Here is a 23,893-nt window from a genome sequence, read left to right on the forward strand (position 1 = left end):
AATTTGACTTCCTCTTTTCCTAATTGAATACCCTTGATTTCCTTCTCCTGCCTAATTGCCCTGGCCAGAACTTCCAACACTATGTTGAATAGAAGTGGTGAGAGAGGGCATCCCTGTCTTGTGCCACTTTTCAAAGGGAATGCTTCCAGTTTTTGCCCATTCAGTATGATATTGGCTGTGGGTTTGTCATAAATAGCTCTTATTATTTTGAGATACGTCCCATCAATTCCTAATTTATTGAGAGTTTTTAGCATGAACGGTTGTTGAATTTTGTCAAAGGCCTTTTCTGCATCTATTGAGATAATCATGTGGTTTTTGTCTTTCGTTCTGTTTATATGCTGGATTACATTTATTGATTTGCGTATATTGAACCAGCCTTGCATCCCAGGGATGAAGCCCACTTGATCATGGTGGATAAGCTTTTTGATGTGCTGCTGGATTCTGTTTGCCAGTATTTTATTGAGGATTTTTGCATCAATGTTCATCAAGGATAGTGGTCTAAAATTCTCTTTTTTTGTTGTGTCTCTGCCAGGCTTTGGTATCAGGATGATGCTGGCCTCATAAAATGAGTTAGGGAGGATTCCCTCTTTTTCTATTGATTGGAATAGTTTCAGAAGGAATGGTACCAGCTCCTCCTTGTACCTCTGGTAGAATTCGGCTGTGAATCCATCTGGACCTGGACTTTTTTTGGTTGGTAAGCTATTGATTATTGCCACAATTTCAGCTCCTGTTATTGGTCTATTCAGAGATTCAACTTCTTCCTGGTTTAGTCTTGGGAGGGTGTATGTGTTGAGGAATTTATCCACTTCTTCTAGATTTTCTAGTTTATTTGCATAGAGGTGTTTGTAATATTCTCTGATGGTAGTTTGTATTTCTGTGGGATCGGTGGTGATATCCCCTTTATCATTTTTTATTGCGTCTATTTGATTCTTCTCTCTTTTTTTCTTTATTAATCTTGCTAGCGGTCTATCAATTTTGTTGATCCTTTCAAAAAACCAGCTCCTGGATTCATTTATTTTTTGAAGGGTTTTTTGTGTCTCTATTTCCTTCAGTTCTGCTCTGATTTTAGTTATTTCTTGCCTTCTGCTAGCTTTTGAATGTGTTTGCTCTTGCTTTTCTAGTTCTTTTAATTGTGATGTTAGGGTGTCAATTTTGGATCTTTCCTGCTTTCTCTTGTGGGCATTTAGTGCTATAAATTTCCCTCTACACACTGCTTTGAATGCATCCCAGAGATTTTGGTATGTTGTGTCTTGGTTCTCATTGGTTTCAAAGAACATCTTTATTTCTGCCTTCATTTCGTTATGTACCCAGTAGTCATTCAGGAGCAGGTTGTTCAGTTTCCACGTAGTTGAGTGGTTTTGAGTGAGATTCTTAATCCTGAGTTCTAGCTTGATTGCACTGTGATCTGAGAGACAGTTTGTTACAATTTCTGTTCTTTTACATTTATTGAGGAGAGCTTTACTTCCAAGTATATGGTCAATTTTGGAATAGGTGTGGTGTGGTGCTGAAAAAAATGTATATTCTGTTGATTTGGGGTGGAGAGTTCTGTAGATGTCTATTAGGTCCGCTTGGTGCAGAGCTGAGTTCAATTCCTGGGTATCCTTGTTGACTTTCTGTCTCGTTGATCTGTCTAATGTTGATAGTGGGGTGTTAAAGTCTCCCATTATTAATGTGTGGGAGTCTAAGTCTCTTTGTAGGTCACTCAGGACTTGCTTTATGAATCTGGGTGCTCCTGTATTGGGTGCATATATATTTAGGATAGTTAGCTCTTCTTGTTGAATTAATCCCTTTACCATTATGTAATGGCCTTCTTTGTCTCTTTTGATCTTTGTTGGTTTAAAGTCTGTTTTATCAGAGACTAGGATTGCAACCCCTGCCTTTTTTTGTTTTCCATTTGCTTGGTAGATCTTCCTCCATCCTTTTATTTTGAGCCTATGTGTGTCTCTGCACGTGAGATGGGTTTCCTGAATACAGCACACTGATGGGTCTTGAGTCTTTATCCAGTTTGCCAGTCTGTGTCTTTTAATTGGAGCATTTAGTCCATTTACATTTAAAGTTAATATTGTTATGTGTGAATTTGATCCTGTCATTATGATGTTAGCTGGATATTTTGCTCGTTAGTTGATGTAGTCTCTTCCTAGTCTCGATGTTCTTTACATTTTGGTATGATTTTGCAGTGGCTGGTACCGGTTGTGCCTTTCCATGTTTAGCGCTTCCTTCAGGAGCTCTTTTAGGGCAGGCCTGGTGGTGACAAAATCTCTCAGCATTTGCTTGTCTGTAAAGTATTTTATTTCTCCTTCACTTATGAAGCTTAGTTTGGCAGGATATGAAATTCTGGGTTGAAAATTCTTTTCTTTAAGAATGTTGAATATTGGCCCCCACTCTCTTCTGGCTTGTAGGGTTTCTGCCGAGAGATCCGCTGTTAGTCTGATGGGCTTCCCTTTGATGGTAACCCGACCTTTCTCTCTGGCTGCCCTTAACATTTTTTCCTTCATTTCAACTTTGGTGAATCTGACAATTATGTGTCTTGGAGTTGCTCTTCTCGAGGAGTATCTTTGTGGCGTTCTCTGTATTTCCTGAATCTGAATGTTGGCCTGCCTTGCTAGATTGGGGAAGTTCTCCTGGATAATATCCTGCAGAGTGTTTTCCAACTTGTTTCCATTCTCCCCGTCACTTTCAGGTACACCAATCAGACGTAGATTTGGTCTTTTCACATAGTCCCACATTTCTTGGAGGCTTTGCTCGTTTCTTTTTATTCTTTTTTCTCTAAACTTCCCTTCTCGCTTCATTTCATTCATTTCATCTTCCAGGGCTGATACCCTTTCTTCCATTTGATCGCATCGGCTCCTGAGGCTTCTGCATTCTTCACGTAGTTCTCGAGCCTTGGTTTTCAGCTCCATCAGCTCCTTTAAGCACTTCTCTGTATTGGTTATTCTAGTTATACATTCTTCTAAATTTTTTTCAAAGTTTTCAACTTCTTTGCCTTTGGTTTGAATATCCTCCCGTAGCTCGGAGTAATTTGATCGTCTGAAGCCTTCTTCTCTCAGCTCGTCAAAGTCATTCTCCGTCCAGCTTTGTTCCGTTGCTGGTGAGGAACTGCGTTCCTTTGGAGGAGGAGAGGTACTCTGGTTTTTAGAGTTTCCAGTTTTTCTGCTCTGTTTTTTCCCCATCTTTGTGGTTTTATCTACTTTTGGTCTTTGATGATGGTGATGTACAGATGGGTTTTTGGTGTGGATGTCCTTTCTGTTAGTTTTCCTTCTAACAGACAGAACCCTCAGCTGCAGGTCTGTTGGAGTACCTGGCCGGCCGTGTGAGGTGTCAGTCTGCCCCTGCTGGGGGGTGCCTCCCAGTTAGGCTGCTCGGGGGTCAGGGGTCAGGGACCCACTTGAGGAGGCAGTCAGCCCGTTCTCAGATCTCCAGCTGCGTGCTGGGAGAACCACTGCTCTCCTCACAGCTGTCAGACAGGGACATTTAAGTCTGCAGAGGTTACTGCTGTCTTTTTGTTTGTCTGTGCCCTGCCCCCAGAGGTGGAGCCTACAGAGGCAGGCAGGCCTCCTTGAGCTGTGGTGGGCTCCACCCAGTTCAAGCTTCCAGGCTGCTTTGTTTACCTAAGCGAGCCTGGGCAATGGCGGGCGCCCCTCCCCCAGCCTCGCTGCCGACTTGCTGTTTGATCTCAGACTGCAGGGAGGAGCCAAGATGGCCGAATAGGAACAGCTCCGGTCTACAGCTCCCAGTGCGAGCCACGCAGAAGACGGGTGATTTCTGCATTTCCATCTGAGGTACCGTGTTCATCTCACTAGGGAGTGCCAGACAGTGGGCGCAGGTCAGTGGGTGAGCGCACTGTGCGCCAGCCGAAGCTATGTCATTCTATTTACACTTTTACTTTAGTCTGTTTTCTCATTCAAAATGATGCCAACTTACTAAGTAAACAAGATTTTGGAAAAGAAGCATTTACTATTTTCAAATCTCATAGAAACAATATAAAATTACTGATCTCAACAAATATCTCATTGAGGACTTTTAATTTAACAGAAACAATAACAATAACAACTACAACAAACTAGTAAAAAGCAGGAATTTCTTTCAGGAACATTGAGATTCTGACAAGTTGAGGAGGCTATCTATCTTGTCAACCAACTCTTGACAATTTTTGCCATTCAACTGAGTTGAGATAGATTGTAGAGAATCTTTGGTCCAGCATTATAAAAGTGCCCTTCCCGTTGCCAGGAAAGCCTGCCTCCCAGATGTTCCCCTACTCCTGTGTTACCTCTTCAGGGAGATCTCTTTTTCTTGACCAACAAATCTACAGCAGCACAACAGCTCACTCCATTCCCTTGCCTTAATTTATTTTTTATCATATTGTTACATATCTATTACATGTTCATTTGTAAATTACCAACTTCACTAGACTATTAAACAGTTCTTTTATTTTAACTGTTATTATACAATTATTTTATTTTAAAGCTATGCACAATGTGACTAAACCATTATGATGAATATCTAATCTACCACCATTCTTAAAGTTCTCATGCACATTTGTACAGGTATATACTGTTTAGTCCGTCAAATACATTTGCACAAGGAACCAGTTATAAACAACTAACAATAAAACCTAGATAAGCCAAGCAGTTAAAAAAAATCACACTTATCTAACTTCAGTGTTCTATGTATTTCAATGTAGAGAAATTTAGTTTTTTCCCCTCTCTTTTAGTGTCAAAAAGGTGAAGCCATGAGATCAACAGGATGTAGGTAAGTGATTAAAGCAGGAGGCGGTCAGTTTACATTAACATAAAATGACTCTGATCGTTTTTTACCCTTTGTCTTTAGCATGTAGATCTATAATATACTTGTTATATAGAATGCCTAAAGTTGATCTGTAGATGCCACTGAGAAAGACACTTGAAAAAAAATCTTACTAATCCACATAACAAGAATAACCTTTTATTCACATTTAAAAGCATGCACATTTTCTTTCAGCAAAAGTATCAGTTATGATAGAAATGCTAATTCACTTGTTTAAAAGTATTAAGAAGTAGCTCTCAAAAAGTTACTGTTTGCTTCTTTAACCAAACTCAAGTGAGCACTTGCTGTATGCCATTTATTCTGCCACCTTCAGAAATATCAAAGGTCACCCAAAGGCAGTGGATGCATCAAGGATTGAACAGGCCAGTAGGAGAGGAGAGATTATTGCTTTGTTTATTCACACATTTATGCATTTATATATACCTCATCTTGCACCAGATATGACTTAGGTAATCTATAAAACCTCATATACTATAAAATAATATAAGCTAGACATAGGTAAGAAAGTTATGGTGAAGGATAATCAAAGATAGAGCAATAAAATATGGCTAGATATAGGTTATTGGATAAAATGCAGACTATGGAACAGTATATACATGCTGAGGGATATACTATATATGAACTGAAATAATTCAGTGTGTGATTAAATGTAACACTAGAGGTATGCACATGGTACAATTTTAACAGATAAAAGTGAATAATTAAATATTTCTCAAAACATTTAAAGTTAGAGAGATAAATTAAAGTGATATTTTTTCTTGAATTTCTGACTAAGAAAAATAGTTGTTCAGACAGGGTGAAGGAAGGATTACAGTACTTGAGGCAAAGAGAAAAGCATGTGGCATGTGCAAAATTATGCAAGCATATATAATTAATATAGCATGGATGTTTGCAAAATTAAAAAGATAAATGTGATGGAAGAAGCAAGTGATGGGGGTAAAATGGCAGCTGGCCTTTGGCCAGCTCTTGTGCTGCATTCACCTGATGTTATAAAAGTCGATGATGCACATCAGTGAGTACGTCTTCATATGTTGTGTTTTAGGGAAGGAATGTGAATTATTCCACTTTCAAATATGCCACCATGTTTACTGTTGACTGTAGAGGTGAGCTGATGGCCCAACTCACCCATGGAGAATCTGAAGCCATTCCCTGAGCACAGCAGCATTCAATTATTACCTCTGTATCCCAAAGTGATCCTCCAAATCTTTTAGAGCTGAAATGATGGGGAGAAGGGTCATTAGGGAATTTGCAGAATCCTAATTCTCCCATGATTGTCCATAAGATTTTTTCCAGTAGTATTATTTCAAAATATGTTGCTGTGTTAGATAATCCTGTCACCATATTTTTGTGTGTGTGAAGAAAAAATGTCTTACTTCAAAGGAGAGAAGGTAATAATTTTAAGTGACAGAGATTTGATACAACACAATGTCTTTAATTTTTGTTGCCTGCATTTCATATCCTTTCTTTTTTTCAACCAAATCTCTATCCTCATGAAATCTTTTCCCCATACAGGCACTAATACATAAATAAGCCAAGTATTTTCCAAGACTTTGGTCTCTTAGTCCAGATTTTTTTTTTTTATAGGTAGAAAAACAGAACAACCCTCTAAGCACTTCTCTGATTGTATCACTAGCCCATTCACATAGCTCACTTTTGCTCCTGGGGTAAGTTCTAACTGATTAGGTGGCCTTTGCTATCTGGGACATACACAAATCATTTTCTTATGTTATTCAACTTTATACTCACCAGGCTCATGACTTTTTCTTACAGACATAATCTTTTCTCTCTAGTTTTCCCTCTGCCATACCTCTGAAATGCACATACCCTCTCTACTTAAGGAAATCTGGAATATTCTTTGAGGCCTTGTTCCAGTGTATCTTCCTTTAAGATATATTCTAATTGCCCTCAATTGAAACAAACTCCCATTCTTTTGACTCTGATAAAAATGTATCTCTCTCATCTTATTTGTGGTCTTTCTTTTAGAGTAGGTGGAGTTTTTTATAGGTAGAAAAATGATTTGTGGCCAGGTGTGGTAGCTCACACCTGTAATCCCAGCACTTTGGGAGGCCGAGGTGGGTGGATCACTTGAGGTCAGGAGTTCGAGACCAGCGTGGCCAACATGGCAAAACCTCATCTCCACTAAAAAAAAAAAAAAAAAAAAATACAAAAATTAACTGAACGGGGTGGCACACACCTGTAATCCCAGCTTCTTGGGAGGCTGAGGCAGGAGAATTGCTTGAACCCGGGAGTTAGAGGTTACAGTGAGCCAAGATCATGCCATTGCACTCCAGCCCGGGTGACAGACTCCGTCTCAAAAAAAAAAAAAAAAAAAAAAATCACCCCCTCCCCAAGCTTCATCTCCAGTGCTTGGCCAAGTGCCCTGTGTATAATAATGTGTTTTTCATTAAAGTAAAAAAGGATACTAATCCATAAAATAAAAGCAAATAGCATCTTTTAAAACAGCTGCTTTGATGACAAGTAACATGGAAGATTTGCACTGCATTGCACCAGGGAGGTCATTAGGAAGATACTGAAGATCTAGCTAAATGACAGTTCAAACAAATTAACCACCTACATGGGGCTGTAATGGATTTCATTTCCTGCTGCTGGCCACATGGAAAGAAAATACCTCACACATAAAGCAGGCAGCTTGTTGAAATGCTGAAAAAACTGTCATTAAGGACCTGGGCTGAGGCCACATAAGGAATCGAGATCAATTATATTCTCTGTAGTTGATGACATCATTTGTCTTTGTTGTTCACAAAAGCAAAAACAAATTTAATAATTCTATTCATAGTTTGTATATTACTTTTTGTAAGCTACAGAACATTTCAACATCCATTATTTGATTTGTTTATATCAACAAATCAGTGAATAAGAAGAGGCTGGGTTATTTGTTCCAATTATAGGTGGGGAGGCAAAGTCTTAGTTTAGAAAAGTAAATTCCTGAATGTCACAAACTTATTGAGTTACAAAACCAAGTCTAGAATGTAGAACATTAACTTCTAGGAGAGTGTTTCTCATTTTTAACAAAAGAACTTAATCTCTGATTTTGAAAAAGTGAAACAAAACAAAACAAACAAAAGCACCACTGGGGATGAATTCTAGATTAGAAACCTCTTGCATTCTAATACAGAGTGTTTCTTTGTTTGTTTGTTTGTTTTCTCGCCTGACTTGGAGTATATTGTGGTACCATATTGCACCAACTTAGGTAGGCTAAAAGTGTGTTTTCCAGAATTGCCTTCCATGCATAATTCCTAGTTAATGTAGCTCATCTGAAACCTCATTTGACTTATCTGACTTCCAGGGAGGCACATTTTTAGCTCCTTGTTGAAAGGCATCAGCATGTCTTGCAGAACACTTGCAGCATCAAAGTTGGAGGCTTAGAGATGGTAAAGACTGATGTGGGTTCCTCTCTGTCCTCAGGTGTTCCACCTTGTGTTTGTGGGTTCCAGTTTGTCTTAGCTTTTACCAGCTTCATACCCATCTTTCCTTTTATGCTTACTGGTCTGTGGAATTCAGGTTGTATATACCAGCTTCACAGAGACTAAACAAACAGCTCACACAATGGCATTAGGTCAAACATCTATACTAAATACCCTATTTGATATATATGTAAATACAAACACACATGTATTTAATATAATACATATAAAAAATATAATACAAAATCATGGGGAAAATGTTTCTGTAATAATCTAGGGAGATCCCGTGGAATGCCTCCCAGTACTCACATATCCCAAGATTAAAGTCAATTAAAAAAATTTACAATGGCCTGAAGTAAGCAGACCTGATAATGGTCCAGATCCTTCAAGAATGATGACGTGGGACATCCTACACAGCAAGAAACCATAACCAGCTGAGGTATTTGCTGAGGGTAAAGGGGTTATAGAATGACTGGTGGAAAAAGGTAGTTATAAATCCTAATTAAGTTGATATGACCAGTTGTAGAAATGAACACTGCATTGGTCATGCAAAACTTTCCTTACTTTGATATGAATAGATTTGTGTATATAGTAGCAATTTTTTATCCTCGCTTCTCCCATTTCCTTGCTGTCTACAATACAGTGTATTAATAGCAGTCAATTTCATATTTTAGTACTTACATTTCAGAATATCAAAAGGGGAATGTGACTCAACTAGAAGAGAAATCAACATCAGTCCAAAATAGATGAAGAAAATTTGTATACTCTTTTGGGGAGAGGGCTAGCATGTTTTTGGTTTTGTGAGGGATAGTTGCATTATGTTAGGTGAAAGTATGGGTTTGCTACTGTCTTTATTTAGAAGTTCAGTATGGCTAAAAGAGGTGTAATTGGAAGCCAGCTTAAAAAGGGGTGGACTGTGATGGGTTTGTATTCTCTCAACAGCAAATCTGGGGCTACGTTTCTAAGATTTCCCTTCACTGAAGAGTTCCAAGTTACTGGAAGAAACTTGGAACAAAAGGAGTTCTGCATGAATTTTGAAAGGTCTACTGACTCAACAGGCAGTCAGATATGTAAGATGGGTATAAAGCGGTGAGAGTGAGGACAAACCCATAATCAATGTCTGGATCCCTGATGAACTGAGACTCACATTGATCTTTCAATATGTTCAAGCCTCCAACTGGAATGATTTGGTTATCCTGCAGGAAATGCTGGAGTCCTTCATCAGAGTGGTAAATGGCACTTGTGACAAAAATCAAAGTAACTGAAAAAGAATCTGGTTGAAACCTCAGTAACAATCTGCCTGTCTACTGCCTCACACTAACAAGGTAAGTCAGCTACCAGTGACAATGTGAGCAAGTTGCAACAGTGTGTAGGACCCCTGTATAACCACCCCACCCCCACCGCCGGATGTAACAAGCATATTATTGTTGCTTCATTTCCCTTTCTGAGCTCAGCCTAGTAGCAGACACAAGGACAGCAGCCTTACATGTATTTTTAATCAGCTCCCACAATTGTATACCATCAAATATTTACAGTCAATCAAAGAGTGAGTGTTGGTGTGTGACTCCTAGTGCTGCAGTTTCTTCTCTTGAATACTCATTGATTCATAATTCAAAAACCATTAGACCCCATAGGAGCAGGATTTGATGCCCTAATGGGAAACAAACTTTGCTTTCAAGCTGTGCTACTAATGATGATCATAACAATAGCTAAAATTTACTATCCTCTTACCATGTGGCAGAAACTGTTCTAAATGTTCTATATTAACTCTTTTTTAAAAAAAATAGGCTTGGAGGTAGGTACTATTACTATCCTCATTTTTATTTTACAAGTCAGGCAACTAATGTGCATGGAATTTAAGTCACCTCTCCAATGTCACATAGTTGATGTAGGGAATCCACATCAATTGCCAGCTATGATTTAAAGCCAGGGAGTCTGGCACCTTGAGAGCATGTTCTAACCATTGCACTCCCAGACCAATTCTCTAAAGTTCATCCTGAACAATCTGATCTCAGATTTACTCCTATGTCAGCTAATCCTCCGGAGGAAGTGGAAATGAGATAATGGGAATATCTGTGTAGTTATCTGTGGCTTAGGAATTGTTAATTGGTAAATTGATGTTAAAAGGAAAGAGAAAGAATTAAAAGAAGAGAAAATGGGAATAATTTTTGCACCTTGAACATGCAGCCATCAGAGAATGAATAAGCCAGTTTGATAAGTTTCAGTGAAAGTCAAAAACATTTTCTGCAGTGTGCAAAATATTTTATCAAGCAACACCTTGGCTTACTGTGCTAGACATCTGGCAAACAGGATGTGTTCTAACTTTTTTTGTCCTTCATATTGTCGGGAATTTAGAATCATAACTTTTTATTCCATATTTAGTACATCAAAATAGCCACATTCTATATTTAAACATATCAAATTGTTCTCTGTTTTTATGATATAATTTAATTTAAGAGAACCATAACTTAATTTTAAGTTCTCTGATCAAATTAACAAGATTCTTTTTATCTAATGTCTTTGATTTTATTAAGGAAAAGTTATATAACAAAAAATTAACTTTTAAAGTTAACAGTTCAGTGGCATTTAGTACACTCACAATATTGTCCAACAACCACCTCTATCTAGTTCTAATATGTTTTTATTACCCCAGAAGGAAATTAAACAGAGTAACTGCTTATCATCTTTGAATTTTAAAGAACATATGTATAATTTTGAGACAAGGTCTCACTCCATTGCCCAGGCTAGAGTGCAGTGGTATGATCATGGCTCACTGCAGCCTCAACCTTCTGGGCTCAGGTGATCATCTCACCTCAGCCTCCCAAGCAGCCAGGACTATGGGCGTGCACCACCATGCCTGGCTCTTTTTTTTTTTTTTTTTTTTTCCTTAAGAGATGGGGTTTCACCATGTTGCCCAGGCTGGTCTCAAACTCCTGTGCTCAAGAGATCTTCCTGCCTCAGCCTCCCAAAGTGCTAGGATTTATAGGCATGAGCCAATGTGCCTGGCCTAAAATAATTTTTACGTGGAAAATTCTAATTGTCTTTTAAAGTCTACCAAAAATCTCCTATTCTGCATTTTTTTTTGTCTTTAACTTACTGATATTAGTATATTCTGCTCATCACTGACATTTTTTTCACTTTGTTGTGTATATATCTATATAATTTATATATATAATATGGATAGCTATTACTAAATTTATGTATTAACATTTTATATATTTTAATTGTACTTTAAAGTTTATATATTGATATTTTAGTATTTCATACATTTAATTTTAAGATAGTCAAATCTAATTATCTTTTTCTTTAAGTTTTGTACTTTCCAATCCCTGTTTTTAAATTTATTTTGCTATAGTAACGTAACACAAAATGTTTTCCTCTAAAATTTTAAGGCTTTATTTTTCAAGATTTTACTTTGAAATTTATGTTGTATACAGTGTAGAATAGCAAATATTATTTGTTTTTTCTTAGGGGGAGTCAGTTGATTCAGAATCAGTATTTGATTAGAAAACTCCTTTCTGACTTGTTATTCTACCTCTTTCATTTATCAGTTGCAATCTACATGTTGTTTTAGAAAGATCCATAAATTATCTACTTCATCCCCTTTATTTTACAGGGGGAGCTAATAAAACCCAGGTCAGAGCACACAATGTGGAAATGTAAACCTTATTCTTGTCAATGGATGGAGGGTGGGCAAGTGCCTGGGCAATAGCCTGATTCTTCCTATCATATCTGCTCCTATTGTGGCAGGCAAGAGAGCTTGTAGAGGGGAACTCCCGTTGATAAAACCATCAGATCTTGTGAGACTTATTCACTACCAGGAAAACATTATGGGGAAAACTGCCCCCATGATTCAGTTATCTCCACCTGGTCCTGCCCTTGACATGTGGGGATTATTACAATTCAAGGTGAGATTTGGGTGGGGACACAGCCAAACCATATCACTTGGCTTTGCATTTTAGGTATCTTAGCTCTAGTCCTACTCTCTTTAATCACTACGCTATAGCGTTACTCTATCAATTTAAAAACAAATGTTATTCCTAAAACTGATATGTTGTGTTTCATTTAAAGGTAGGAATAGATAAAAATTTATTAATATTCTTAATACCAGAGCTTCTATTAGCATTATTTCATCTTCTTAAAAGTCTGGAAGGAAAAGATAAAGAAATAAGAGATACTAGGATTAGAAAAGAAGAAAACCTTTGCCACAGTTCATTTAGAGAGAAAGGATAGTAGAGTGGTTAAACAAATAACAGCATAGAACCATACCCCTCAGTTTCAAACCTGACATTTTTCATTTCTGGCTGGGTGAATTTGAGCCAGTTGAGGGACTTTTCCGGGTCTAAGTCAATGAAATGTGGTATTAATTATTCTTAACTTTTAGGGCTTTATGAAAATTAAATGATGCTTCTGCTCAGTAAACAGGAAATAATTTCCTTTAGATTAAGTAAAAGATAAAAATTTAACAATAATATATGTAATTGGGAATAAACCCAAACAGATACTCATACCAAATACCAAGAATATGGGTTTTATATCCTGGATCATTCTTTAGAATGAACATTTTTTGACATGTTACTTGACTATTTAATTATCTGTCTTTGTGATGTGATTATTCATATCCTTAACTAAAACATCTTTAAGATTTAAAAACAATCTCAAAGAAAATGGGTAAGGTTCATATCAGAGGATAAATAAGTGGTGCTACGGTTTGAATGTGTCCCTCAAAGTTTATGTGCTAGAAGCTTGATTCCCCAATGCAGCATTGTTGGGAGATGGGACATTTAAGCGGTGATAAGGCTATGAAGGCTTTTGTGTATTAGTCTGTTTTCACACTGTTATAAAGAAATACCCAAGACTGGGTAATTTAAAAGGAAAGCGGTTTAATTGACTCACAGCTCCGCATGGCTGGGGAGGCCTCAGGAAACTTACAATCATGGAGGAAGGGGAAGCAGGAACGTTGTTAGGAAAGAGAGAAGAGTGTGTGTAAGAGGAACTGTCAAACACTTATAAAACCATCAAATCTTATGAGAACTCACTCACTATCATGAGAACAGCATGGGGAAAACTGCCCCCATGATCCAATCACCTCCCACTGGGTCCCTCCCTTGACACATGGGGATTATGCAGATTACAGTTCAAGATGAGATTTGGGTGGGGACACAGCCAAACTATATCAGCTCTGCCCTTGTGAATGGATTGTCATTATCATGAGAATGGGCTTGTTATCTTGGTATTGGGTTTTTCATAAAAAGACAAATTTGGCACCCTTTTGTCTCTCTCTCTCTTTCATTCTTGCCCTTTCTTTGCTCTTCTGCCATGGGATGATGCAGCAAGAAGACCCTCACCAGATTCCAGCCCCTCGATCTTTGACTTTCCAGCCACCAAAAACATGGGCCAGTAATTTTCTGTTTGTTTGTTATAAATTACCCAGTCTGTGATGTTCTGTTATAGCAGCACAAAATGGAGACAAATGGTCAGGTCACATTGAAAGATGCTCATGCTTCCTAGGAAGTAGGATAATTTATATTTTATAAAATAATACATCACCAATATGATACAAAAATTAAACACCTGGCAATAATATGTACAGTTATGAATGAAACCGCTAATGATTATTCTTTGATGGAGCAGATAATAGTAAATACAATTAGATCAATTTGATAATATCCAGTAAAATTAAAGATGTGAAAACAATTTTCAGAGAAACATGCATGTGATTAAAAAGACATAAACAGAAGGGAACATTGCTGTAATATGAGAGAAGAAAATCTGAATGTTCATTAAGTGAATAGATGAATAAATTATAATATATGCATAATGCAATATACTACAGGGTACTTTAAATGAATCAACTATATTTACACATATCAACAAAGATAAATATTAAAGAATGTAAGATCATGGCAAAAAGCAAGTTGCAGAAAAATATGTATAGGACGTAGCACTTATATAAAGCCTAAAGCATACAAAATAATAATGTTCCAACTGAATAAAGGCAAATATAGGATGTAAATATATGCAACCATGAATGGTATTGAAAAATGCAAAATTAAGCATAGTTAGTGTCGTTTCTGATGGGTCATGGAACGCAAGATGAACATGAGAGGCTTCAACCCCATCTATATATTATGTATCACTTAAAAATTATTTTTTGATAACATAATGATAAAGTGACCGAATTTAACAGAGACAGTGTCTACATAGGTGTTTGTTGTAATATTCCTTCTACAATTAGAATTCATTGGGGTCAAACATCCCCAGGTTTCTAGCCAGAACCAATAATCACTAAGTTTTGAGTCAATTTTTTAGTCTTTCTTCTGCAGGTAATTTTGATTTTCATTAAAAATAAGGAAGGTATGGTTTGTGCTTAAGCTGAGACAGGTTTAAGTGACATTATTTTTCAATCCAATGAGGTGCCCTGATTCCATTTATTCAGAAGGAGATTTATATCTATATACACCACTTGCAAATATGACTGCCATTTTCTAATCAAGAGGACGTTTTTTCTTGACTAGCCTATTTCACCTATAGATGAATGCTTGATTTAACATTTACATAATTAATTGGGTGTGTCTGCTTGCTACTACATTCTCATGAAACTTTGCAGCTTCTCAGCCACATCCAAACCTATTACCTTTTAAGAACTTAAATATTTTCCCAGTATAAACAATTTTCCATCGTATGAGCTTTAAATAATATTTTAACATAAAATATACAGTTTACACAGGGATAGCTAAAGTGATGTCTATACAAATCCTAATGTGAATGTTTTTGTAAAGTGAAATATCTTTTTGTCGTGGGAAGTAATCTTTGTAAATATAAATTATCTTTTTATATTATCTTTCTAAAACATTTCAATTCCTTAAATTCAGGTGAATGTTAACTCATTTTATCAGTAGAATATTTTTCAGAGTTATTTATTATCTATAAAAAATATTTGCTTAAGGTTTAGCATTTTGGGGAAATTATATAATAGCTATCAAAGGAGGGTCTTCTGTAAGTGCTTATAAAATCAATAATCTAATAGTATAAATAGATCTATAAAGAGATTATAAAATTAAAGAACAATTACTAACATTCTAACTAGTCTAACATTTTATGCCAATCCAGAACATATACCTATTTAAGATATTCAGAGTATACTTTATGCTGTATTATTAAACAGTATAAATAACATTTCAGAATTTTTTAGAATACCAAGTATATTGTACATGAACATAGCATCAAATTTAGTGTAATGTGAAATAATCTTTAGCTATAATTATATAGTACTGGTGCAATACATAATTTGTTTCAGCGTGACAGACCCCTAGGTCTTCAGTAAGCTCCAAACTGCCAGGAAAAACAGATGAATAAGAAACTGGACAGAGATGCTCAATTTTTAAAATGAAGAACTTGATCTAAATATTTTAGAGTGTTTCCCATTAAAAAAAAACAGAAATGGTTATATATATATATATATATATATATAATTGTGTCAGTTCTCCAGATTGTTTCACATGGAATTTACATCTTTGCAACCCTGAAACCCTGTTTCAGTCCTTTCTTTTTCACTGAATGTTCCAAAATCTCTTTCCCATAGTTGCTGCATAATTTCTTAAATTGCTTAGAAGCTTTCAAGGGGAAAGGAGCTAAGTGAATAGATTAATGAGGGGCTGTTTGTGAAATTCTTAGAGTTCTGTCAATGGCAGGTGTGCTAAATTACAACACATTGTTATTATGATGATCATTCAGCAAGCCATTATTAGTACTTAAGGTGGACTCTCTCATTATACAAACACTACTTGAATTTGAACATACTTTAGCAGAAAATGTAAACTGTTCACACAATTCCAAACAAATAGGCATTTCTCTAGTTGAAATTAGGCTTGGAAGTATTGGCCACATTTACTATCAAATGGTTCAGTTATATTTTACTAATGTACAGAAAAACCTAAACTCATGTACATCGGAAATTAACTCTTTAGCATTTCTTTGCGTAATTATCTATTTTTCTTGAAATTTTTGTATATGACACGTTCCTTAAATAAAACCTCTGCTAAAATAACATAATTCAATGAGTTTAAGAGCAGATAAATGACACAGTAAGATATTCAGAAGTTTTATAAAAAGTAAATCATGTGAATAAACAATTGTGTTTGGTATAAATGGAATATTGTCAGTGTCCTTTTATGAATTAAAATGGCTTTATTCCAGCCTGGGCAACATGGCAAAACCCTGCCCCTACAAATAATATAAAAATTAGCTGGGCATGGTGGCACACGTCTGTAGTCCCAGCTGAGGTGGGAGAATCACCTGAGCCTGGGAAATCAAGGCTGCAGTGAGCCGTGATTGTGCCACTGCACTCCAGGCTGGGCGACAGAGTAAGACCCTGTCTCAAAAAATTAAATTAAATGACTTAATAGCCTGGTTCTAAAAATCAATGTGTACCAAATAGAGAAATTCCAGTTTTTAGCTTCATTCATTTAATCATTGTTAAAAATATCACCGATTATTCTTTACGATTTTAAAAATAAATTCTACACAACGTAGACTAATTGAATATAAATTCGGTGACATAAACTCCGTGCTCGTTTATACCCAAATCTGTTATTCTTCTACTCTGTATCCCAACTATGAACACTTTCTATCATCTCCAGTACTCCAGCCCGACTTCAATTATTTCTTATCTGGAATTGTTAAAGTTGTTTAACTGGTGTCCTTGCTTCAGTCCCTGAACTCCTACTTTCATTATCTAGAGACATCAGTGTAAACTTTTTAAAATGTAAATTGGATCTGTTACTCTCTTAATTAAAACACTCCAGTGAATTCCCATTGTAAATAGAATATTTTCTTCGTGACCTCCAAAGCAAGCCTGATCTTGTTTCTGTGTCTTTTCCAGCTCCTCTTTCATTGTTTCTTTCATCTTCTCTGGTTTCAGACACGCACACTGGACTTTTTTCTATCCATTGAAAATTCCAGGCTTGGTTTGCTTTCAGAATCTTCTCCCTTTTTGTTAACTTTGTCTGGGATAGTCTCTTCCCTATTTTAATTATGGCTTGTCTCCTTTATTTATTTCTCAAGTCAGATGTATCTTCTTCTTAGCCAGACAGTACCTTGCTAAGATTCATTGTTGTGCTAGATTATAATTAATTTAGACGTACTTAAGGTCATTGCAGTTCCAAAATAAAAGCTGTTTTGTTTTGAGTTTTAGCTGTATTCTAAGATAATGGAATTTATTCTCTATATAGCCAAATCTTAGCAAATTAGCACCATGAAATAACCAGAATAACCACGTATCTCTAAAACCATATGAAAATAAGTGATGTGCTAACGACATTAACAAATAAGAGAGTTCCAGGAATCAAAAGCACAATGGGGGAGATCCCCATATTGATACCTAACCAATCATGTGCAGTTTAGTTTTAAAGATATATGCTAAAAATCAAAAACAAACAAACAAAAAAACTAAATAAACTAAGAAAGAAGTTTTATCTCTTCACCATGTGTTATTACTAGCTGGCCTTTTGATTTTTTTCTGGTTTCCATTTTATAGGAAAACAGATGTTTCTGAACAGGTGTAAGTGGGTGGATTCAAAAACCTGAAAACATTGAAAGCTTTTATTTCTCGTTTGTTTTTAGAAAAGAAAGAAGAAAATATATGATACCATCCATTCTTTTAAAAGCCTTTATTGGCACTTGGTTTTATATTCTACTGCTATTTTAATTTTTCTTCCCTTAAGCTAGTTGACCATATAAATTAATAATAATAAAATGAAATTTAGTTTTTATTTTCTTCTTCAAAATTAAACAAGCCCGGAGGGAAAATGCCCAGTTGTCCAGTGATCTGTGTAATAACTTCACACGACCTATCCCGTCTGTCCTTTTATTTCCATCCCGTGTTCTAGTTCAGGCCCTCGTTATTTCATTTTTTTTTCTTTTTTTGCAGAAAATTTCTATATGAACTCCATAACTGGATTTTTTGTTTCACTAAAGTATCTCATAAATAATGGTTTCAAAGAAATGTTTTAAATAGCAGATTTAATCAGGCAGCTGGACTGGAATAAACCTGGAACCCAAAGTTAGGATACGTATGTTTATTGCGGCACTATTCACAATAGCAAAGACTTGGCACCAACCAACCCAGATGTCCAACAATGATAGACTGGATTAAGAAAATGTGGCACATATACACCATGGAATACTATGCAGCCATAAAAAAATCATGAGTTCATGTCCTTTGTAGGGACATTGATGAAGCTGTTTTTAAACTATTTCTTGTACTTCCAAGCTGTTCTAACTTTTCATCTTATTTATCTTTTTTGAAAATCTGTTTCCTCAATTTTACAATCTTATTCTCTGACTTATTGCAAGGTTTAAGCAAGGTTATGCATATTACATTTTAGCATGATACCTGATATTAAATAAATGTAGTAAGATTGCTGTTTAATGTTTCTCCCCCAAGCAAAACCATAAATAGCTTCCCATCACCAAGAGAATAAATTCCAAAAGTTTACCAATGGCATTCAAATCATGCCACAAACTGGAACCAACATGTTCGTTCAGTGAACTTGCCCCTGATGTATTCAGTCCTTTAGAAAGTTGGACATTGTTTCTGTACAGGTCTTGCATTCTCATTCCTTTATGTCATTTTTTGCATAGATTCTTTTATGTGGAATGCCTTTATACATCTTTGTTTACTGGTTGGGATGCTGCTCATTTCCCTTTTCCTGAAAGCTTTCCAGACTCTCAAGGTGCCATAAGACAAAATATAATAGTTTATATTTCTGTGTCCTCAAACATCGTAAACAGTCAATGTGTCAGATGGACTTTTCTCCAATTCATTATAACCAGACAATAGGTTCTTTGAAGGCTATGACCAAATAGTGAGCCCATTTTCCTTCCTTAACATACTGCACCCAAATGAGCAGAACCTAGTGGAGATCTTGCGGCTTAGAGCTTGCTGAATTTGGTAAAGACAAAAATTCTTGTGTATGTGTGGTGGTTGCATGTGCATGTGTGTTAGTGTAGGTGTTGTGTGTGTGTGTGTGTGTGTGTTTCCATGGGGCAATATGGAGATAGTGATAGAGTACAAGAAGGAGCTTGACTTTCATGAGCTTCTGAGAAAACTCATCTATCCATCAATCCCCCATGCAAGTACTGAGTGCTTAATCCATGCCAGGCACTGTTAGAAGGTACCAGGAAGACAAAGTTCCTGCCATCGACACTTACATACTAGAGGAGGAAATAGGAAATAAACAGGTAAGGAAATACATGCAAAGTATGATATTAGGATGTGATAAGCATTATCAAGTGAGTAAAATGGAGAAAAGGGAATAGAAAGTGACAGGGGTTGCAATTTTCGAATAGATGATTAGAGAAGTCCTACCAGCGAAGTGACATTTGTTGAGCAGGAACATAAAAGAGGTGAGGTATTGAGCTATGTACGTATCTAAAAAACTATGTATTTCTAGGCAGAGGAAACAGTAATGGCAAAGGTTTTAGAGAAAAAAAAAAAAAAGTATAACCCAGGTTAACCTCTCTTGCAGAACTAGTTTAGCCTGTCCCTTTTACTGGTGAAATCACTATTAATGTTTCTGTAGTAAAGATAGTGTTTTTAATGATTTATATAATACAATAAAATTTGTAATCTCATTCAAGCTTCTTTCTTCATCTTTAAAATGAAGTTAAACTCGGGAAAAAAGGATTGTTCTAGCTCTGAATTGCTGTACTACTATGACTTAAATGCTTCTCTGCTCTCCTAGTAGCACTTTTATCTTATGAATTTATATTTATATATATGATTAGAACATTATAAAGTAAAAAAAAATTATTGGTATTTTTATTAGTAGTAGTATTTTGTCTGTATTTTTTTGATTTCTGAAGCTGTGGCTACCTGGCTCTTTCTGTTTCAGTTATGACTCTAATTTTGAGGCAACACTGTAAAGCTCTCAAATATCAGTGGTCAGGAATGTGCTGCAGCAGATCCTCTCTCTCTTATTAATTCCAGAACACCAAATGTCTTAGTCCATTTTTTCTTCCTTACCATAAAGGAATACCTAAGGTCGGTAATTTATAAATAAAAGAGGTATATTTGGCTTATGCTTCCACAGCCTGTACAAGAAACATGGTGCCAACATCTGCTTCTGGTGAGGACCGCAGGAAGCTTCCAATCATGGCCTAAGAAATGTGGAGCCTGCGTGTCACATGATAAGAGATGGAACATGAGAAAGAGGCAGGAGGAGAAAGGTGCCAAGCTATTTTTAACAATCAGATCTCGAGGGAACCAATAAAACAAGAACTCATGATCTCGGCACCAAGCCATTCATAAGGGATGTGCCCCATGACTCAAACACCTCTCACTAGGCCCCACCTCTAATTCTGAGATCAAATTTCAACATGAGATTTTGAGAGGACAAATATGCAAACTCTATTACCTCGAAAGAGAGTATTTCTGGGAATATTAAGAAGGGTTCACAAGGCAGACTCAGGGGTTGGGTTTTGTGTGTAACCATGGTATGGAATCCACACCCAGTCCATGTTGCTAGCTCCGGTTTTGGAGGCTGAGAGGGGCCTAAGTCGGGTGTTCAACCTAGAGCAATTAGCCTCCTTCACTTAAGCACTTGGCTGAAATATTGGCTTTGGAAGACAGTACTCCAGCTGGGATGTTGCACATGGAACAGATTGATCTTGAAATCTGGTCCTGAAGTCAACTTCACAGCAGGAATTTCACACATGCAGGCACAAATGAGCACTTGTCAAAATCTCCATGAAATAGCTGCTAATATTGTCTAAACTGGCTTTCAGCTTGGTAGCCAATCTTCCAGATAAATGTCAAATTAACTGGATAATTATACCTCAATATGAACTCAATGTCCAACATTAGCTTTTTGGGAGATTTATTTTTCTTTAAAGAGTGCTGGCTTCGTAATCTTATAGAAACATTGTTTGTCTCAGATTCTGAGAAGTATTCAAATAAATAAAAGAGTAAACCAAATGGATTATCATTTTCCTCTGTCCTCTTCCCTCCCTTCTTCTTTCCCTGTACCTAGTGTGTGCAAACAACTATGCTAGGTGTTGTGGAATAAAACAAGTTAACATACAACCTTTCAGTAATCAACTAGCAACCTCATGGGGAAGACAGACAAATGCTAAGCATAAAATACCGTAAATGTGCTCTAATAGAAATATCAACTATGTATTTTGAAAACATACAGATTCTAAGTCCCAAAACAGCCAGGACCTACTGTCTTGGCTACTGCTTTTAACTATGTTGGTTAGCAAGATGATGACACATAGTAGGTGTTTAAAAGATAGAACAGGGAACTCATTTTCTAATTTTGTGAAAAAGATGAGTGGCAAAGAAATGAAAACAAAGAAGATTATATTTGAGATGGGATATAAAGGAATTTCTTTTTTCTTAACCTGTTTTAATTTTGTTGTTTTTGTTTGTGAAAAAAAAAACCCTGGATGCTTCAAACACTTTCTCTTTCTGCAGTGACCACACCTTTACAACTGTCTGTAATTCTCACTAGCAGTATATTAGAGGGCAAAAGATTTGAACAGACATATCAGAAAAGAAGACATACAAATGGCCACTAAGCACTTAAAAGGATTCTGAACATCATTAGTCATCAGTGAAATGCAAATTAAAGCCATAATGAATGACGCTATACATTTTCAGAATGGCAAGGACTAAAGACTGAAAAAAATCAAGCGTTGGTGAGTATGTAAACTTATTGGGTTTATATTTTACATATGTAAAATTTTGTCTCCGTAAGGGAGAGTTTTACTTCTTATTTCCTAACTTTGTATGTTTTATTGCTTTTACTTTCCATATTTCAATTGACAGAACCTCTTATACACTGTTTCCAGTTTTCATTTTTGAATTTTAAGGGTTCTTTATGTCATCTGGTATATGTGTTGTGAATATTATCTCCCAGTCTGTGGGTTGCCTTTTGATTTTATTAACCGTGCTTCCAAGGAGTAAAAATTTTGATTAAACAATTTATTAATGTTTTTATAATGGTTAATAATATTTGTGTTCTAAGAAAACATTTCTTAACCTCTCTAGAAATTTTATAACTTTAGGATTTACATCTAAGCCTGTAATCAATTTCCAGTGTATGGCATGAGATACGAATCTCTTATCTTACTTCCATTTAGAAATTTAATTGTTCCAGCCACATTTATTGAAAAGTATTTTCTTTCATTATTGAATTGTCTTAGTGCCTTTGTAAAAAAAATCAATTAACTAAATATGTGTGGGTCTATTTCTGAACTTGTGACTTTGTCTCATCCCTCTAAATCTTTTTTTTTATTATTATACTTTAAGTTTTAGGGTACATGTGCACAATGTGCAGGTTAGTTACATACATATACATGTGCCATGCTGGTGTGCTGCACCCATTAACTCGTCATTTAGCATTAGGTATATCTCCAAAAGCTATCCCTCCCCCCTCCCCCCACCCCACAACAGTCCCCGGAGTGTGATGTTCCCCTTCCTGTGTCCATGTGTTCTCATTGTTCAATTCCAATCTATGAGTGAGAACATGCGGTGTTTGGTTTTTTGTCCTTGCAATAGTTTACTGAGGATGATGATTTCCAATTTCATCCATGACCCTACAAAGGACATGAACTCATCATTTTGTATGGTTGCATAGTATTCCATGGTGTATATGTGCCACATTTTCTTAATCCAGTCTATCATTTTTGGACATTTCGGTTGGTTCCAAGTCTTTGCTATTGTGAATAGTGCTGCAATAAACATACGTGTACGTGTGCATGTGTCTTTATAGCAGCATGATTTATAGTCCTTTGGGTATATACCCAGTAATGGGATGGCTGGGTCAAATGGTATTTCTCATTCTAGATCCCTGAGGAATCGCCACACTGACTTCCACAATGGTTGAACTAGTTTACAGTCCCACCAACAGTGTAAAAGTGTTCCTATTTCTCCACATCCTCTCCAGCACCTGTTGTTTCCTGACTTTTTAATGATTGCCATTCTAACTGGTGTGAGATGGTATCTCATTGTGGTTTTGATTTGCATTTCTCTGATGGCCAGTGATGATGAGCATTTTCTCATGTGTCTTTTGGCTGCATAAATGTCTTCTTTTGAGAAGTGTCTGTTCATATCCTTTGCCCACTTTTTGATGGGGTTGTTTGTTTTTTTCTTGTAAATTTGTTGGAGTTCATTGTAGATCCTGGATATTAGCCCTTTGTCAGATGAGTAGGTTGCGAAAATTTTCTCCCATTGTGTAGGTTGCCTGTTCACTCTGATGGTAGTTTCTTTTGCTGTGCAGAAGCTCTTGAGTTTAATTAGATCCCATTTGTCAATTTTGACTTTTGTTGCCATTGCTTTTGGTGTTTTAGACATGAAGTCCTTGCCCATGCCTATGTCCTGAATGGTACTGCCTAGGTTTTCTTCTAGGGTTTTTATGGTTTTAGGTCTAGCGTTTAAGTCTTTAATCCATCTTGAATTAATTTTTGTATAAGGTGTAAGGAAGGGATCCAGTTTCAGCTTTCTACATATGGCTAGCCAGTTTTCCCAGCACCATTTATTAAATAGGGAATCCTTTCCCCATTGCTTGTTTTTCTCAGGTTTGTCAAAGATCAGATAGTTGTAGATATGCGGCATTATTTCTGAGGGCTCTGTTCTGTTCTATTGATCTATATCTCTG

The 23,893-nt window shown here is 36.4% G+C and overlaps 1 long non-coding RNA gene across 5 annotated transcripts in view; it reads left to right on the plus strand.

Moving 5' to 3' along the window:
- Positions 1–3,588: 3,588 nt before the first annotated feature.
- LOC103890327 (uncharacterized) overlaps positions 3,589–23,893 on the plus strand; it is a 43,212-nt gene continuing 22,907 nt past the window's right edge. Inside the window, exons 1-5 of one of the 5 annotated variants that reach the window (XR_008524116.2) lie at positions 3,592–3,823; positions 4,712–4,749; positions 9,171–9,298; positions 9,431–9,553; positions 21,709–21,932. This is a non-coding gene — a long non-coding RNA (uncharacterized LOC103890327). Of the gene's footprint in view, positions 3,824–4,711; positions 4,750–9,170; positions 9,554–20,323; positions 20,460–21,708; positions 21,933–23,893 lie in introns of all 5 variants that reach the window. The other 4 variants (XR_008524112.2, XR_008524113.2, XR_008524114.2 and 1 more) reach the window with 4 other exon arrangements.

This window comes from Pongo abelii, chromosome 2 (assembly GCF_028885655.2).
Source record: "Pongo abelii isolate AG06213 chromosome 2, NHGRI_mPonAbe1-v2.0_pri, whole genome shotgun sequence".
Classification (NCBI taxonomy): Eukaryota; Metazoa; Chordata; class Mammalia; order Primates; family Hominidae; genus Pongo; species Pongo abelii.